This window comes from Equus caballus, chromosome 18 (genome assembly GCF_041296265.1).
Source record: "Equus caballus isolate H_3958 breed thoroughbred chromosome 18, TB-T2T, whole genome shotgun sequence".
NCBI lineage: Eukaryota > Metazoa > Chordata > Mammalia > Perissodactyla > Equidae > Equus > Equus caballus.
The window spans coordinates 80950054-80965983 of NC_091701.1; the positions used below are offsets into that span (position 1 = coordinate 80950054).

General features: G+C 45.7%; 1 long non-coding RNA gene across 2 annotated transcripts in view; it reads right to left on the minus strand.

Moving 5' to 3' along the window:
* The window catches only part of LOC111768808 (uncharacterized), a 42743-nt gene that overhangs the window by 6312 nt on the left and 20501 nt on the right, over positions 1–15930 (minus strand). The window contains exons 3-5 of one of the 2 annotated variants that reach the window (XR_002801375.2): positions 15090–15303; positions 13646–13759; positions 13114–13248 (exon numbers count right to left, since the gene is read on the minus strand). This is a non-coding gene — a long non-coding RNA (uncharacterized lncRNA). Of the gene's footprint in view, positions 1–13113; positions 13249–13645; positions 13760–15089; positions 15304–15930 lie in introns of those variants that run through there. The other variant, XR_011428396.1, reaches the window with a different exon arrangement.

Here is a 15930-nt window from a genome sequence, read left to right on the forward strand (position 1 = left end):
GAGATTAAAATATAACCAGGGCTACACTTTAGAGCATGTCACCCTGTCTCAATAACGCTGTTGTAAATACATACATTATATACACTGTTATAACTACATACGTGATATACACTGTTATAGATACATACGTTATATACACTGTTATAGATATGTACGTTATATACACTGTTATAGATACATACGTTATATACACTGTTATAGATACATACGTTATATACACTGTTATAACTACATACGTTATATACACTGTTATAGATATGTACGTTATATACACTGTTATAGATACATACGTTATATACACTGTTATAGATACATACGTTATATACACTGTTATAGATATGTACGTTATATACACTGTTATAGATACATACGTTATATACACTGTTATAACTACATACGTGATATACACTGTTATAAATACATACGTTATATACACTGTTATAGATATGTACGTTATATACACTGTTATAGATACATACGTTATATACACTGTTATAGATATGTACGTTATATACACTGTTATAGATATGTACGTTATATACACTGTTATAGATACATACGTTATATACACTGTTATAGATATGTACGTTATATACACTGTTATAGATACATACGTTATATACACTGTTATAACTACATACGTGATATACACTGTTATAAATACATACGTTATATACACTGTTATAGATATGTACGTTATATACACTGTTATAGATATGTACGTTATATACACTGTTATAGATACATATGTTATATACACTGTTATAGATACATACGTTATATACACTGTTATAGATACATGCCTTCTAACCAGCTGCCCAGGATGCACGCAGTGGACGCCCTCCTCCCCCTCTTCCTCCCCTTGCAGGAAGACGGAAGGGAAGTTGTTGGTGCTCCCGCCCTGTCCTCACCCACTGACACCTGGAACAGCTCAGTGTTTTGATGAGAAAAGTTTTCTCCAATTGCAGAAAGCCCCACAGCCGCACCTCAGCAACCCCCCGCTGTATGCAGATACCATTCACACTGGCCAAACCCATTTTAGAGACTGTCTTTCCACATGGTTTAATGAGACATTTAAGACATAATAAGCTTCCCTTTCGTCCAGGGGACAGAGATGCCTAAGTGGGAAATAACAAATGGATTAGTGGTTAATTAATCGCTGGCAGGGACTGGGAGAAGCCATCTTCGCACTCTTTCCTTTTCTCTCTTCAGATGGTTCTTTCTTATTTTAATTAATCTTTTGCCACCCCAGCACTTGTCTTATCAAATATTCAAATAAACAAATGGAGTGTACTGAAACACAAGTACTCGAAACAGTCTTTAATTGGAGCCGTAGCCTTGTCTTCTCCGGGTGGAGCCGCAGGGTACCTGGAAGCCCTCCCTGGAAGTGGGGTGGACTCCAAAACACATGTTTAGCATCTGGCTAATCTTCCTTTCCGGTGAGAGGGCATGGCGTGATGGGAACGGGGAGCAGCCACACTGGGCGGTCTGTGGTTTCCCTTGCCTGGCTAGGAGCAGAGGCTGTACCATCACAAGGCTGTGGGCCTTCTCCCACCACTTGCCCCTCCGTTCACCTCTGTGTGTCTCCACCGCATGAACGTACGCAGGGGTGCCCCATCCAGCTGTTGGACAGGCTAAGGCCTGGGGGCAGCCCGTGCCTTGGGCTGCCAGCACCTCTCTCGACTCTGCAGGAGGGCTGCCATCACAGCTGCCACTTACACCGGAACAACTAAGTCTAGCGCCACAATCCACATCCATGTCCTAAAACCCCAGGCCCGGCCAGAGGAGGGGGTGACAGGCAAGACATGTGCTCACGTACAAGGCCCCCAGCACCAGCCAGAGCACATGGACTTCATATGAAGACTTCATACGAAGCTCTGTTCTTTCCAGAGGGATGGCACTCAGAACGACTGTGGCGCACGGCACTTTCTGAGTGTCCCCTGAATGAGTAGGCAGTCACAACCACCTCCAAGAGGGGCTTCAGGGACGTGGGTCAGTAATGGAGCCAGAGCTCTCGGCTGCTTCTGTACAGGTCATGGGTTTCAGGACAAGACTCTGGTTCCTTCTGACAGCTGGGAGATTCTTCAGCAGACAGGGCCTAGGCTGTCTCCTTAAAAGCAGCCACATCGTTGAGCTGTGACCATAGATTTACGCAGAAATGATGCCTAGCAGGAATAAAGAAGAAATGGGGGGGGTGGGGGGAGTTTCAGAAGTGTGTCCCTGGTGGCCGCTATGTGCTTCAGCCCAGAGTATTTGTCTCCACATGGAGGCAAGGACAGGGTCATTTGCTGTGCCTGTGGAGCCCAGATGAGTCCTTGTCAAGCATTTCAGAAGCCAGGGCTGAACCACGGCAGCGGGAGGCAGGGAGGGGTGGCAGGGAAGGAGCTGTGGGGAGTGGGGACTCTGTGAGTCAGGAAGCTGGTAAAGAAATGAGAGTGCTTCTGAGGGCTTCTATAACCAAGCAAGGGGAATGGGGGATTCAGCCAGAGGGAAGGTTTTCTGGTGCTTCTCTCAGTTAATCTTTTACTCTCTCCCAACTTTGGAAACATCTGAGCCCTGGGAAATTGGGACAGGGATCCCTAATGGAATTCTTAAAGTAGCCACGTGTATAGTTTCTTAAATCCTCAAGGATAGTCTACTGGGCAGCTTTATAAAAAAAACCAGAAAGTTCTTTATGTATCAATAGGAAAAGATCTTTAAGACATTTAGTTAAGGAACAAAGCAAGGTGAAGAATGATGCCTAGCATGTGGGACAGGCTACTCAAGTGGCAGGGCCCAGTGCAAAATGAAATGGTGGGGTTCAAAAATTATTAAGAATTTCAAGACAGCAGTGGCAGAGAATCAAACCAAGCATAGGGCCCTCCTGAACACAGGGCCCCAAGTGACTGCACATTCATTCTTCATGCCTGTGAAGCCAGTCCTGCTAGTATGCTACCATGTGGCAAACCTGAAAGGTTAAATAAGAAATAAATAACATTTACCTACATGGGGTGGGGGGGATGACAACGGGGAGGAATGAGGAGGGAAGAGGGAGAAGAATTTCCACTATAAGTTCATATTTTTTAATGTTTGAGCCATAGGGATGTTACCTAGTCAAAACATGAGATAATTGAGGGCCAGCCCTGGTGACCTAGTGGTTAAGTTCGGCATGCTCCGCGTCAGCTGCCTGGGTCCGGTTCCCAGACGCAGACCTACACCACTCGTCTGTCAGTGGCCATGCTGTGGTGGTGGCTCACATACAAAAAGAGGAAGATTGGCAGATGTTAGCTCAGGGTGAATCTTGGAAAAGAAAGAAAGAATTGAGAAAAAGTCCTCAGGACTCCAGAAAACCCCACATAGGCTCTAAGCAATACATGGGCTCCCATTCACATTTCTCAGTGATTACGTGTTGCTACGTGGAGGTCCCGAGGATGAGAAGAAGCTAAGGGAAGAGAAACCTCAGACTGTAATGAGTAAAGCCACAACTGTCCTCTGTCACGCGCTCACTTGCCTGCCTCTAGACTTAGGTTTCTGTGAAGCCAAATAAAACAGAAAGTGTGCTCTCTGGGAGGTCCTCCTCCACTTCCTGAGCTTTGCCAGGACTCGGCACATGTGCCAGCGCCTACCTCCCCAGCTGCCCTGGAGGTTAACGAGGCTACCCTTGTGAGTGGGGGGACTCCAGCTCTCACCAAATGCACGGGGTGGGTGAACATGTCAATAATAATGGTAATAATCAGTAATAGCAAGACATCTCAAGTTTAACGAACAAGGCACATTCATGTGTCTCCAGAATGGTGCAACCCAGAGAAATGGGCACAGAACGTGAGCTGCTCCTAAACTACAAATAATCCTAATAGTTTGCGTGTATTGAATATAGTCAATATAGCATGACAACAGGGTCATGTTCTGAGATGTGTCATTAGGCGATTTCATTGTTGTACTTACACAAAGAGAACATCACGGAGTGTCCTTACACAAACCTAGATGGTATAGCCTACTACACACCTAGGCTCTGTGACATTAATCTTGGTTGTATATGCACTCCATCACTGACCAAAACATCGTTATGTGGCTCACGACTTACAATTATTCATTTAATCTTCGTGATTCCCTGAAAGGTAGGTTCTAGTATTTTTCTCATTCTATAGATAAGGAAACTGAAGTCCGAAGAGGAAAAATAACCTACCCAATATTCCCCTGTAAGGAAAGGATAGAGCCACATTGGAACAAAGGCGTCCTGGCTCCATGAGCCCACACCCTTAACATTAATGCAGGAGGAAGCCCCAATTTTAATGTGTTTGATATCGAACTAAGATCTGATCATCCTTCTCAGCTATTCCACTCAAGAGACTCCCCTTCTGTCCGGAACACAATAGGACTAATTTGGAAGTGAGGGCTGCCTACCTTCATCTGGGTAGATGTGACTATGAATTCTCTTGTGCCACCGAGTCAAATGGACACCATTGTTTAGAGCTCACATTAATGTTCAGAATGGCCCTGCACCCCCTTTTCCTTGGAAACATTTCTTCAATTTTGACAACTTGACAGCTCTTGGGAGCAACTCTCTCAAGACTTACCCACCAGCTCTGCAAGTGATGAAGAGGGTGAGGCAGTTAAGAAGAGTGATGAGGAATTACTCCCAAGAGTACAGATAAGTCAATAAAATAATCCAGAGTCACAGAAGGTCAAGATCAGAGGCAGATGCCGGCATTCCTTAGCTGAGGAAAGAAGACTCCAGGACTCAATTGGAATTGACTATAGAAATATTGTGAAGGTCAGACCAAACCCCAGTGCTCCCTTGGGAATTTTCCCCCTTCTGCATCGCCTAGGACACCAGGAACAAGCGTGTGTGTAAGAGAACTGTGCACATATCTGTACCATCAATATCGTCTTGCGTTAATCCTCCACAAAATTGTGGTGACTACTTTGATGGAAAAGCCAATTTCAGGTGTACCTTTCTTTCCTGGCACCTAAAATGCCACAAGGCACAGAGTGGTCCTTGATACGTGTTTGCTGAAATGGCAAATGGATGAATGAATGCCTCACCAGTCCATTGAGATGCTATCATAATCCTTCACAGCCATGTTGTACAAGTCATATCTCATTATGACAATCTACTGCCTCCCTGCAGCCAACCAAGGAAATATTCAAATGACTTTTACTCTATTGACACCTTGTGATAATTGCTAGAAATTCTATTCCCAGTAAGCAGAAGCTGGAGCTGAAACAGAGCCAATAGCAAATTTTCTCATCAAGAGTTGGAAAGTAAAAACAAAATGTCTTGAATGTAGTAAAAGAGGAATATTTTGCAGATCAGCTTAACATATTGCCCTTGAACGCCGAGATGCATGTGTGATATTGTCAAGTAACTACTCAAAAAATGCTTTAAAGCTTACTTGACCTGCTCAAATTTAAAATATTGAGAGAGAGAAGAGAAGGTTGGCTATTCTTACAAATTCAATACCCAAAGTACCAGGGAAGGAAATAAGAGCAGCTGGGGTTTGTGTAGCTGCTAAGGTAGTTGAAGAAGCATCATCCTTCTAAGCAGAAAGCATTCCTCTGCCACATTGGAGGAACCAGTCGTAAAAGGGAAGGCGGGGCTTGGTCGCCAAAAGGACATTTTCCTTATTGGAAGAAAAAAAAATTATATGCAAATTGCCATGCGATCTTGTCTTTTCTTGCCCTTTTCTGTTTCAGTGATGAAATACAGGAAGCAGGAAGGTGGCGTGGGGACTTTTATGAGACTGATAAAGCTGTGCTTTCTTGGGAAAGAGACTAGCTGAACCTCGGCCAGGTGGTGACGGATCTGTGCAGCTGGAACAAGGAATCACCACCAGGTGGACATTTATCAAAATTACAGGCACAATGGAAGGAGAACTCTAAGAGGTCAGAGGGCAGCTATTTTGTCATTTAAATGCCATGTCGTCAAACCACTGCTCAATAAGTGTTCCAAAGCTTACTTGGTTTGTTCAAATTTAAAGGATTAAGAGGATGAAACGAGGTTTGGATGGTTTTTACAAATTCAATACAAAAGTAAAGTAGAAGAAAGATAAGCAGTGGATTTGTATAATGGCTAATTTACTGCAGAGTTTCAGAGTCCAAACAGGACTCAGGAGGGAGGTTGGAGAGCTACAGAAACTCGTTTTGCCTTTCCAATTTTATTTTTTCATATTTACTTGTACTTTTCAATTTGCTGCCTCTCTCCGGAAGCAATGACCTGATAATGAATCTCAAGCTCATTGGCTAATGCCTGCATTCAGAAGTCACCGTTTGGTTGAAAATCTCTGTTTTGCCCTATTCACCTGCTCTCCAGGTGGGGCTTGTCCAAATCAGCCCCACCTGTTCAGAGCAGGTCCTTCGGATTTAATGGCAACCCCTCCCTCAATTGAGAGGACGTGGGAAGAAAACTGAATTGCACGAAAAGGGGCCCTGCACTGGGCAGCATTTCCCCACCCCCAAATATGCGTGCATGTCCCTCCCTCTCTCCTCCTATCAGTGTGAGAGCTCCATGTGGCAGTGTCGACACAAATAATCCACAGCCAAGCTACAAGTCAAAATTGGGGTGAGTTTACTATGAGCCAGAGTGAGGATTACAGCCCGGGAAGGCCTTAGAAGGCATCCCGGAGCAGCCCGGTGTCAGTACAGTCTTATATCTTTTTAGAACAAAGAACATACATTAAACACACCCAGGATACATTTCCATCAAAATTTCAAAGAGGGATGCAGTGGCAAATTAGCAGGTCAACGTGACCCTGATGTCAGGAAAGGGACCCGTCCCATGCTCCCAATAGGGCAGAGGAGGGGAAGTCTGCATTCTTCTCTTAAGAGAGAGCATTCTTTACTTTCACGGTTAAGCAGATGTACAATGTATCTTTGATCGGCTGTAAGTCAGGCTTTTTAGCTCAAGCCGAATCAGTTCTGAACTCGAATGGTTACTCCATATACCTCAATATGTGACAATCTCTTGTCAGCAGTATGGCCCTAATACCAGGAGCCTTTGTAATTTCCCTTCGTCGAGTGCCTGGGCTACTGCAGGTCAATAGAAGAGTAGGAAGAATGGCTTCTTACCTGGCTTCTGCAATGGAAGACCTTTTTCATTGACCCATCCAGCCTCCCATTCACCCAGAGAAGTAATATGAGCCGAGACATACTAAGACCCATCCTTTCTTAGATCCACATTCGCTCACCAGAGCTGAAGATTTCCCAGATGGCCCATTTCCCAAAGCTTTCATCATTGCGGAGGCACTTCTGGCCCTTTTCTGGAAGGTCCCCACTTCAGTTACCCAGCTATTAGCACCAGAACAACCATCAAGTTATGCAAACTTTGGGTAATGCAACTTGCTGCAGTGGGGAAGTGCTTGGCTTGGAAAGTCACAGTCTTCCTTACCGATCTCTCATCTTCCCTCTCGTCAGTAACAGCAGATGGCCCAAGTCATCAAAGCCTTGCAGGAAGCCGCTGCCCTGCAGCCGGTGTGAGAAAGCTGGAGCTTTTGGCTGCAGATGCTAATTTGCATGACCACTGGCTGATTTCTTCACCTCTCCAGGCATCTTTCTCCTCCGTGAAGGGTATTCCTGCCTTCTGGGCTTGTGAGAAGTTGAGATAATGTATTCACAATGCCTGGGACATAATAGGTGTTCAATAAATGGTAGTTATTATTGTATGCATGAGCCTCAAGCTAATGTATGTGTGGACATTTAGTTGTTAATTAGAAGGTAAGTGAAAGCTGGTTGGAGGGAATTGCATTTGACCTTTAGCAAATTATTTCACTTAGATGCGCTGATGCAAAACTATCACATCTTGTGAAGAAAGATGAAAATAAATCTGGCTGACAAAAGAGATTTTAATAAATACTCAGTCTCCCTCCCACAGGCTCTCAGTCCACAGCCAGCGCCCTGTCATTCGTAAGCAGCTGGGGAGGCTTCTGTGCCCTTCCACAGTCAATCACTGGCTGATCGGGGCCAGATTCAGCTTAAACCTTTTCTGAGCACCTGCATCAAGTGACTGCTCCAAAAAAGGAACTCTGAATGCTTTTTTCCCTCCAAATAATCTTGCCGTAAGCGTGGGTGGACTGGGGTTGGGAGTCTCTCTCACTCATTCCTAGGCTGAGGTCAGCTGAGCAGGGACGATGCGATATAACGGGCTGATGCGTCTGTCTTTCCACGTGCCCCATTTTAGCGACAGGCAGAGAGCCTGGCGCAGTCCCCATGACGCGCCATAGCGTGGAGGCCGTGTCGTGAGATTCACTTTGCCAGCCGAACCATGGCCTGTTGCGGGGGGAACAGCGCACCTGTCCCTGCTGATGAGAGAGAAGAGGAAAGAGGAAATGACCAGGGCTTGCTGCAGACCGGAAAGAGAAGAGGCACATAGACTCATGGTGTGGTTACCTTGGAAATCCTTGGAGACTCGACGATACAGGAACCAGCCTAACGAGACAGGGCCATCTGCAAGGCCCCTGTCCTTACAGCACAAGGCCCCTAACCAATCAGGAGGCTAGGAGAATCAGATAGAGCCACCAAGATCCACATTACGCAGCCTCTGGACTCTCACGGGCTTAAGCGTGTGCCCTAGCACCCAGGAGTCCACTGAAGGTGACCCCAGCCCCATTACCATAGTGAAAATCACACCCAGGGGAGAGCTGGCACCTAACAATACATGCGTCTCATGTAGTAGTGACAGCACAGGCACAAGCACGCCCACCTCTACGTGCTGACAGGAGATTGTCATATATTGAGGTATAGCGGGTAACTATTTGGGTTCAAAACTGACTCAGCTTGACTAAAAAGCTGATTTATGGCCTATCAAACACACATTGTCCATCTGCTTAACCATCAGAGTAAAGAATGCTCTCTCTTCAGATGAGAATGCATACCCTATTGGGTGACGCCCAGATTGGTCCCTTTCCTGACATCAGGGTCACATTGACCTGCTAATTTGCAACTGCATACCTCTTTGAAATTTTGATGGAAATGTACCCTGGGTGTGTTTAATGTATGTTCTTTGTTCTAAAAAGATATAAGACTGTGTTGAAACCCATGCTTCTCTGGAACGCTTTCTAGGGCCTTCCCGGGTTATAATCCTCAGTTTGGCTTATAATAAACTCACCCCAATTCTGATTCATAGGTTGGTTATGGATTATTTGCGTTGACAAGGCCGTGACAAGGCCCTCCTCCCCAGCCTTTGCCTAATAAACACCCCACAGTCTAGCTCCCCAATGAGCCAGTCACTTGCCCCTTTCCTTTCTTGCACAAGCTGATCAACTTTTACTTTTCTACTCCTGTTTGTTGTCTCTCTTGAATTCCATCCTGGGAGAGAATAAGAACCCAATGTGCCAGTAACACGATGAATGGGAAAGGAAGGGAAGGGTGTTAAGGAGGAGGAGGAGGATCCTCGAAGGTGTCTCTGGGGTGGAGAGCAATGCGTGAGAGAGGAGGTGGGCTGCCAGAGAGGAAGAGGGATTCGGAAGCTGCGTTGCCATTCTCCGCAGCAGAGTCAGTGACGAAGAACTGACTAGAGCCTTGGGGAAGGGGGGAGCTAAGGCTACCAGGCTGGGAACACAACAGAGCCAGAAAGGAAAGAGAGGAGAGCTGTGAGAGAAATTCCACTGCTGATCCTACACCGCTGGAGGAGCTTCCGGGTCCCCGACAAACAGAAGAAAGATTTGCGATTCTGTCCCGCTGAGTCACGCGTAGGAGAATGGTGCTCTAAGGGGCCTCATCCCGGGTCTCTCTGCCTCTTGACCTACCTAGGATGAGGATGTAGCAGAAAGTCCAACCCAGAGAACTTTCAAGGGGCTGTGATTAGCTTCAGAAGGTGCCAGCTGTGCGAGCAGCTGATATAATAAGCTGGCATGTCGTGACTGATTACGCCCCTTACCCTTCCTGCACGCTTCTGCCTTCCAGTGCCCACCAAGGAGCGAGGGAGCGAGGGAGGCAGACATCTCCAGGACTGCTTGATTAAGCTGATATACCAGATGCTGCCCGTTTTGCATCCTGAGAAGCCATCATCCCTTTGAACTTAGCATTTTCATTAGAAATCATCTATTTTGAATAAGGATACAGTAAATCCTTGGAGTGCTTTTCATCCAAGGACCTCAAAGCACATTACTATTACTGCCAATTCTCAGCATTTGGTAGGCAGTATTACATTAATTTTCTAGATGGTTAAACTAAAGCATATAATGGTGAAATGCAACATCAGCTGCAAAGAGAAGAAAAGGAAATCAAGTACCCTAGGTCAGCTCTTGTGTTCACCTGTGTAACTCTGTGTATAGGTATGTGCTGGTGCCGCGGAGTGGATTCTAACCCTAGCGACCCTGTGGACAGCAGCGCAGAGCCCTGCCTGGGGTTTTGCCCATCCTCTCCCTTCCAGCGCTGTATATATAGAGAGACAATGCTTCAGTCACAGGCTTTTCATGGCCATAAGTGGGTGGCCACGTCTTTCTTCCTGGTCTGTCTAGTCTGGAAGCTCCACTGAAACCTGTCCACCATGGGTGACCCTGCTGTATTTGAAATACCTGTGGCAGACTTTCAGTATCACAGCAACATGCAGACACCACAGTATTGATGTGGATCAAGGCTGCCCCAGAGAGAGAAGCCCAAGGCGTCATGCCCTACATATGGATCTATATCATCCTCTGGGACATATAGGACGTCTGACCTGATTCCACCTGATTTGTATCCAAAGTTGTACAACCACCCCATAACCAGACCCCACCTGCACTGATACCATTTTAACGACTTTTTTACATGATCTTTCCTTTGTCTAGTAAAAAATAACTCACATACCTTTGCCATATGACTTTAGCCCTACCCTCAACCCGTCGCAGCTCTTCACTGCCCATGGGTCCTGTCCCCATGCTATTCTCTGAATCAAGGAGCACTATTACCAGACCTTGAGAGTCCAAGAAACATTTCTTTTGACTCGTCAGCTCGCTGAGCCTGCATCAGTATGACAACCAACAGACAGGTGGTGTGGCTCAGGGACATGAACCCAGGCCACAGCAGTGAGAGTGCTGAATCTTAACGACTAGACCACCAGGAGTGGCCCAAATCCAGATGCACGATTATGAGCTAGGAGCAAGTGAAGACTTCGTGACCGTCCATTTAGAGGACGTCGGTCCTATTGGTGGCTGCCTGACACCTTTTAGATACGCTTCTTATGTTTGGCGAGGAGCTCACTTTCCAGTCTCCCTTGCAGCTCAGTGCAGACATGTGACCTGGGCTCTTCCAATCAGAAGCACTGGTGGGAGCAGCAAGTCCAGTTCCTGGGCCAAAGCTGCAGTGAGCAAATTATGGGGACAAGCGCATGGTGACGGCCACAGTGGCTTCCCCCTCTGACAGGCTTGACAGCACAGCTGTAGGCAGGTTTCTGGAAGTTTAGCCTCTAGGCTGGTTCTTCAGCCCTCTCAATGATCTGATAAACTCCCCTACAGCCTTCCAAAAAACTCCTCCTCTACACAATCAGCCAGACGCAGCTCTGTCACCACAATCAGCCAGACTGAGCTCTGTCACTCCCAGCTAAAAACCATGACAAGTATTCCTTTGTATCCCACAGAAAATAGAGGTTCCCAGTGTTCCTTTTGTCCTTTTAGATAGGTTGATAACTGGTTATCAATCCATCTTTGAAACTGAACATCAATTTAGTCAATTGATATTTGGTATTTATAAATATCTAGTATCTATTGAGCACTGACTAAGAGCAAAACTCTGCGTTAAATATTATGGGAAATATTTGCTGAGTGCCCACTATGTTCTATATATCACACTGAGGGCTGGGGGTATGAGAAAAATAAGCAAAAACAGCCATGGCCACTACTCCCGAAGAGCTGGCAGTCCACAGGGAAAGGCAGGCAGTAACTGAGGGATCGCTCTCAGAACCGTGACACTGCCGCCGTGATGAGTGCTGAGAAGGGCAGAGCAAGCATCCCCGAGAAATACACGAGCATGAGACGTGCCTTTGAAAAGTGCACACTAGCGTCAGGTGGGAAATGAACTAAAGGAAGTCAAAGTACGTGCAGACAGACCAGTTAGGAGGCAACGTTAGTAAGGCAGGAGGGACCTGATGGTCCCAGACTAGGAGTTAGGGCTGGAGATGGAGAGAAAAGGACAGATAGAGACATTTAGGAGGTAACGCCAAGGGGACTTGGCGTGCACTGGATACGGGGAGATAAGGTGGGATCCTAGGGCACTCCCAGTCTCTGACCTGAGCCTCCGGATGGACGGTGGTGTCAGTCCCTGGGAGAACACTGGGAGAAAACCAGGTCGTGCAGGGACATCGCAAGCTCAGTCTTACACGTGTTAACCGAGTTGCCTCTGGAGCATCCACGAGGCTGAGCTCAGAGGAGGGGCTGGGCTGGAGCCATGACATGGTAGTTGTATAACTGAAGTCATTATGTGAGTGGAGCATCTCAAGGGAGAATCTAGCCTGAGAAGAGAAGGCCTTGGGCACATTCTTAAGGAGTGTAAAGTAGAGGTCTAAAATTTGGGGGCCATCCGTCCATGGTTACTGAAAGATAATGCTAGCTGCCGAAAAAACATCGAGAAGGTGAAATGATTTAGCCCAAGAAACGTGCCTTGATTCTTTCTCCAAATTCCCCTCAGTAAGGATCCACACACAGAGGCCCGACCAGTCCCCCAGGCAGCGAACGGGTGAGCAGGGGCTGTGGCACACAGCAGAGCAAGTGTCCCATCTAAGGGGCCGTTCTAAGCTCAGGCAAGTTATTCCAAGATATGGTACCTGTAGCTGTGTGCGTCTGTGAAGTCCTTCACTGTTTGAAATAACTACACTTACCTGAATGGACCTTCACTGAAATAGTACTTAACCCAGATTTCTAGAGTCAGAATCCAATTCTCTGCTTCCAACTTGGAAACAATCTTCAATTGCCTTAAATTATTTTCCCTACTAAAATCCACAAATTTATTTCTATTTCCAAATCTCATTGATACCCCTGAAAGACTGCTCTTCTACCCCAAATGCTTTCCCTAGTTTCTAACACTGTCCCTAAAACTATTTTCCCAATGTCTAACACTCTAACCATAGTTGGTCCACTCTAAAACCCCTGCATTATTCAAGTCCCTCCTGAAGACAAGGATGGCACCGGTTTTCCAGCACCGTGGTTGGGACGAAGGGATAAATGAGTAGCGGGACAATGAGTAGTCTTCTCCTGGCACGGCGAACGAGCTTGGGACCAGGAGGCAGCAGCAGGGACAGCCTTGGAAGCCAGTGCAGGAGGGAAGACAACAGAGTTCTGGAGTAATCTTGAAGATGGCCTAGGGCAGAGCAAAGAAAGTGAGGGAAAAAACGGGAGGCACTAGCTCTCGATGTTAACTAACGCCGGCCTCTGAATTTTTTTTTTTGGCCACTCAGCACCAGAGTATTTGCCTGCAGGTTTGGAAGATATTTTCCACTTAAATGCATTCAGATTTTTTTTTTTTTTTTGCCTTCTCAATATTCCTCAGCAGTAATACATTGCATGTACTAATTATAACTGCCAGCTATTGACTAAATCTGCTATGTAGTTGAACTGGGTTTATTTCTTAGTTTAGCATTATGACACACACACTCACACAAAATCAAATTCTTGCCTCCCCCTTCCTACTCCTCCAACCTCAAACGTAATTATTAAACAAAGAGACACAAAACAAAGCACACCATCAGTGCACGTACAGAATAAAGCAGCAATTGGGGTTCACGCTGCTTCAGCAGCCCAGGTGAGGCAACCACACAGTTGCCTTGTGTCACAGCTTCCAAGGCACACATCTGGGAGACATCACACGGCACCTGAAACAAGACCACTGTTGGTATTCTACACAGAATCTTGGTCGGGGTAGGTAAGAGCTTGCCCCTCAAATTCCCTTTCTATTGACACTTGGCAGGACTTCTGTCAACAAAAATTACATTGACCAGGGGCCAGCCCAGTGGCATAGTGATTAAGTTTGCTCCTTCTGCGTCAGTGGCCCAGTGTTGGCAGGTTCAGATGCCAGGCACAGACTTACATACTGCTCATCAACCATGCTGTGGCGGCATCCCACATACAAAATAGAGGAAGATTGGCCCAGATGCTAGCTCAGAGCTAATCTTCCTCACCAAAATTTTTTTTTTAAAAATCACATCAACCAACACCTAGTGGAATGTCTGGCACATAGGAAATACTCAATACTTGTTTTAAAAAAGAAATCAGAAGAAAATCAAATGAAAATGAGCCATGTCTGAGTCGATAATGAGTGAATGTGGTAAAGACTTAGTGTCAAACACATCCAAAGCGCTATATTAGCCATTAGTGTTATTGTTGTTATTATCTAGAGTCACAGTTGCTTCTTGTTCACATTTGGGAACCCAGAAGGGCCTCCCCCACTTCCTTCTCTCACTCCACGCCTCTTAAATTAAATACCCCACAGCTTTCAAAGAAATTTAAACCACACCTTTCCCTCTCTCTCTCTCTCTCTCTCTCTCTCACACACACACACACACACACAACTGGAGAACGTGGTCTCTTGTGCATCGCTGATGGGAGCAAAAGCAGCACAACTCCTACAGAGGAAATTTGGACACATCCATCAAAGCTAGAAACACAAATCCTTTCCCACCCAGCAGATCACACTGGAGAATTTTCCTACAGATTAACTCAGACCCACGTGATGTGTAATATGTGCAGGTTATTCATTGCAGACTTGTTTGAAATGACGAAACAAAACAAACCAAGTGCCCATCAACAGGGACCTCATGAAATAAACCTTGGTCCACGCATAGAGTTTGAATACTATTCAGCAATGAACATATTTTGAATGAGGAGGATTTCTATGCTCTTTTATGAGAAGGTCTCCCAGATATATTGTCAAGTTTAAAAAAAATAACACACCGAAGAACAGCGTATAAAACATTCCAAATTAGGTGTAAAATGGGTGGGGATAAGATTATATACTTGGATTTGTTTTACATTAAGAAACTCTGGAAGGACATGGAGGAAACTAAGAGAGATGATGCCATGGCAGAGAATGGAGAATTGGGCAGATGAGGGGGAGGGAAGGCCAGGATGGAAAAGGAAACCTTTTAGTATAAAATTTTTAATTTTCTATTCTAGACAGATAGATAGACAGACAGATAAACCCACCTTTCTTTTAAGTGAAAAGGAAACCTCGTCTGATGCTATAAGGAGCGTCTATGGTTGAAGTTCAGCACCTTGAATCCGCATGGCTTCTTCCTCCACCCCCTGTGGGTGATGTGGCCTTGGCGACGGCGACTGTGCTGGCAAGTGGACACCTGTATTGCTTAGCTTAATACAGTCTGATGGGCTATGAGCCTGTTCTCACATCTCTGCATTCCTCCTGGGGCGTGAGAGTATAAATTAAGAAAAATCTCTTTTGGTCACAGACTCAATATTATAACTCTTGGTTTCATTTCTTTGCTTTCATCATTTTAAATTTAAACTTTTCATGTGATTTGCAAATAGCTTTGTGTGATATGATATTAGAGGTCAGAGGACTTCTCAATCCGTCTAAAATTACATAAACATACCACAACAAAAATCCATTAAAAGTAGAAATAGCTAATCCTTTACAAGGGAAGAATAAATAATTTACTTCCAGGCTCTCCCACCATAAATCAGTTGGCCATTATCAGATACCAGTGCTGGAATAGGAAAGCAAAGCAGCTGTATCAAACTTTGATGATAAAAAAAAAAGGGAATGGAAAAATTGGGGATGGGCCATTCGTTTGCTTTCCGTGTAGTTCTCCAAACAGGCTCCATCATGCACAAGGCGGAGAAAGCAGTGACTTCATTCCACTTCGATGAAGAACTTATCTAACCTTTGACCTCAGGTGAAGGATGTCTCTGACCCACACTTTAAGGGTTCCGATAATGGCACATGCCAACCCCCGATGGGATTCAGGCACCTGTGTGGGCTCGTTCCTGCTCAGAAGAACCTGCCATCTTGACTCCCTCATGCTCAGTC